This window comes from Nycticebus coucang, chromosome 19 (genome assembly GCF_027406575.1).
Source record: "Nycticebus coucang isolate mNycCou1 chromosome 19, mNycCou1.pri, whole genome shotgun sequence".
Taxonomy (NCBI): Eukaryota; Metazoa; Chordata; class Mammalia; order Primates; family Lorisidae; genus Nycticebus; species Nycticebus coucang.
This window is the reverse complement of record NC_069798.1, coordinates 26,873,730-26,877,580: the sequence shown is the minus strand read 5'-3', so window position 1 is coordinate 26,877,580 and position 3,851 is coordinate 26,873,730. Positions and strand designations below refer to the sequence as shown.

The 3,851-nt window shown below is 39.4% G+C and overlaps 1 pseudogene; it reads right to left on the bottom strand.

The window, feature by feature from the left end:
• Nucleotides 1-226: 226 nt before the first annotated feature.
• LOC128572000 (pre-mRNA-splicing factor CWC22 homolog) lies at nt 227-3,567 on the bottom strand (annotated as a pseudogene).
• Nucleotides 3,568-3,851: the final 284 nt, after the last annotated feature.

The window sequence follows — 3,851 nt, the reverse complement described above, 5'->3', positions numbered from 1 at the left end:
CCATTTTTTTTTCTGTTCTGGTGAAACTGTTCACTTCAAATAATTTTATAGGAAGAGCCTTGAGATGTATCAGTTATAAAACAAGTTATAAAGAAAACATTTTAAAATTTACAAATACAAATCAGTCCTTTGTACAAGAATTCTCTACAAAGTTCACCGATCAATGTAAAAAATAATCTGTTTCAACCTAACATAAGGCATGCCTAGTTTATGCCATTTTGTAGAATTATTTTGGCTTTGTGGGAGACTTTTCTCTTCGCTGATGCTGATTTTTTCCTTGCGTCTCTGGAATGTTCAGTGTATCTGCTAGATTTTTCCCAGTGCCTCTCTGCACCATTCTGATATCTGTCTTCATCACTTCTAGAGCTTGCATGCTTTCTGTCTGTTTCTCTTGACTTTGATCTATCTCATCTTCTAAAATTTTCACTGTCCTTATTTCAATGCCTGTGCTTCTCATTTTCAGAGTAAGAATTTCTTCTCTCTCTTTTCTTTTTGTGATTACCACGTTTATTCTCCAAATCTCTGTGCATTTCTTGATCTCCGTCAGTCACAACTCCACTGTCATTATTTCCCTCAGGGGGAACACTTCTGTCCAACATGTACTTTGTTATGGGGTCTCTCCCACTTGAATCTCTTGAATTTCCATCTCTGTGTTTTTCTGACCCTCTGTCTCTCTCAGTTCTTGTTTCCTGGTGCCTGTGTTGTAATCTTCTTTCTTCATGTTTTCTATCATTTGTTCGTAGGCTCCTGATCAATTTGTCTACTTCTTTACTTCTGGTCTTCCTTTATCTCTTCTACTTTGTATCTTTGCTGAGGCAGAGCAGTGACTGCTGATAGATGAAGAATCGTTCTCTTCACTGGAAGACTCTGAGCTGCTGGTCAGAATCAGAGTCGAAGGAGTCAGCCTCTGAAGAGGAGGAAGCTGAAAGAGGAAGAGGATGGGGAGGAGTTATTTTTCTCAACATCTGGTTCGTGTGCACGATGACCTTTGGCTTATTTTTGAGATGCTCATGCAATTCATCCGTTAAACCCCTAAGACCTATTGAAGAAAAGAAGTTGATAGCAAAACCAGTGTTTCTTGGATTATCTTCAAGTAATAATTCTTCAAGAATGGCTGTAGTTTCATCTTTTAATCTTGCATGAAGTTTAGGGAGACCCATGTATTCTCATAGTTCCTGAAAAAATATTTTTACAAAAATTCTACTGGAGGATGTAGTGGTTTCTTCGCTCAGTTTTATACATTCAATAATATGCCATGGAAGTGAATCAGTGTATAAAAGGTGAGCAAACATCTTAGCAACATTTCTCAATTGGTTTGTTTCTAAGCAATGGATGGTATCATATTGTTCTTTGAATATACTTTCAAAGGATTCCATGTACTCTTTATTTAGCATGCAAAATCTCCCAGCTAATAAGCCAAAAAATTTCTCATATGTCCTTTGCTGAGCACAGCAATCAAGTATCGTGTTGCAGAGTTCTTTGGTTTGACTTTCAGGGAATTCCATGTTCAGCAATTTGTGAGCACATTCTTCAACATCTAAACTTGACCGAATAGCAAGATATATTGTATGATGAAATGAGACCAGACTAATTTCTGTTTTGTCATGAATAGTCACTTTTGGTCCTTCTTCATCTTCTTCTCCCTCTTCCTCCTCACTACTTCCAGCATCTTGGTCTGTGTTTGAATCACTGTCTCCTTCATCAAGAATTTCCTTCTTAATAGTTTTGTACTTCTCTTCATTTTCCATAAAATTAGGATCCATCTGGAACACATTAAGTACCTCTTCGGGATTGTAATCATCCTCCAAAGGGAGCATATGGGTGAACTGATCATCTTCCTCCACTAAGTCAAGTCCTTCTAGGATAACGGGGTGGTCCTTGAATCCATCCTTCCATACAGCGAACATCACTTCAATCATATACTGAACTCTTTTATCGATTTCATACTCATGCAGACTGTTTCGAAGGCATTTGAATATAGCATTGATTCCTCTCAGTGACACTTGTGTTAATTTCAGGCTGCATTCCTTGAGAAAACCAATAGCTACTTTAACACTATCATCTGTTGGTCTTTCCAGGAGCAAAGTGAGCATCTCTAAGCATAACACCTCGTGCGCCACATTTTGGTTAATAACATGTGCCACAAATTTTATTTATTTTTTATTTATTTTTTTTTATTAAACCATAGCTGTGTACATTAGTATGATCGTGGGGCACCATACACTTGGTTTGTAGATTGTTTGACACATTTTCATCACATTAGTTAACATAGCTTTTGTAGTATTTTCTTAGTTATTTTGCTAAGACCTTTACATTCCACATTTACTAGGATTCACATATACCCTTGTAAGATGCACCGCAGGTGTAATCCCATTAATCCCCCTCCTTCCCCCTCCCTCCCCCCTCCTTCCCCTCCCTTTCCCCTTTCTCCCTATTCTTAGGTTGTAACTGGGTTATAGCTTTCATGTGAAGGTCCTACATTAGTTTCATAATAAGGGTGAGTACATTGGGTACTTTTTCTTCCATTCTTGAGACACTTTACTAGGAAGAATATGTTCCTGGGCGGCGCCTGTGGCTCAAGGAGTAGGGCGCTGGTCCCATATGCCGGAGGTGGTGGGTTCAAACCCAGCCCCGGCCAAAAAATCACAAAAAAAAAAGAAGGATATGTTCCAGCTCCATCCATGTAAACATGAAAGAGGTAAAGTCTCCATCTTTCTTTAAGGCTGCATAATATTCCATGGTGTACATATACCACAATTTATTAATCCATTCATGGATCAATGGGCACTTGGGCTTTTAAGGAGTCAGGCAAAGTTGCTTCTCATTTCTTCGATATCCTTTTGGAAAATTAAGAATTAACCTTCTGAGGATTAATTCGCCAATCTGTGGAAATTTTGAGTTGGTAATTGCCACTAGTGCTGCATAGACATGGGTGAATATTGCAGATGCAGGTTGTGCTTGTAAAATAGATCTGGACAGCAGACCTCTTCCTTGAACTATATTTTCTTGAAAAAGCTCTTGAATAATAAACCTTAGATTGGAAATGTTGACTTTGTTGGTAAGACCATTGATCGACTTCTTTAGGGCCTCCCAGCTCATCCTCTGGTATTCTGAGCTGTTTTTATCTGTAATCTGTTCTCGCATCATCCTGAGCTTTGCAGGGGGAATGTATGCTCCACCAGTGCGAGTCAGGAGAGGATCCGGCTCATCTTTTCTCTTCTTTGCAGGAGGTTCATCCTAAGCAGAGGAACTCTGGGTTACTGATGGTTCTGGGCTTCTTCTCCCAGGAGATGGAGATTTCCACGACCTTTTCTGATCTGCATTTCTTTCTCTTTCTCTACGTGTTTCTCGGTCTCTATTTCATGACACCATGCTACCATCGTGAGGATGTCCTCTTCTCTAATGCTCATGGTCTGACCTGCTATAATCATAGTAATCTCTATCCCATGGGGATCTTTCTTGCTCTACATATATGTCTTCTGGAGAGGAGGTCCCCTGATATGAATTATGGTTTTCCCTTCTGTCATGACCAGAAGAATGTTTTACGTGTGCCATGGTACTTTTCATTTTCTGTTGTGGTTGATAAATAAAGCAAAGATTCCTTAAACTGGTCCACATACTCAAAGTCTGATTCCTTGTCAGTTGACTTCTTCTGTCTGCAAATATCACCTGAAGCTCCACCGTGCCACCATTATACTGGATGTGCATCACTTGGCTTTGATGGTTCTTTTCCAAATTCTAGAGGATATCTGCATGTTGTGGAGCCTGGCTGCATTCTAGCAATGAAATCCCTCCAGCTGATGCTTGAGTCCTCACAGCTTCTTTTCTCCTTTTCCTCCAATTTTTAAAAA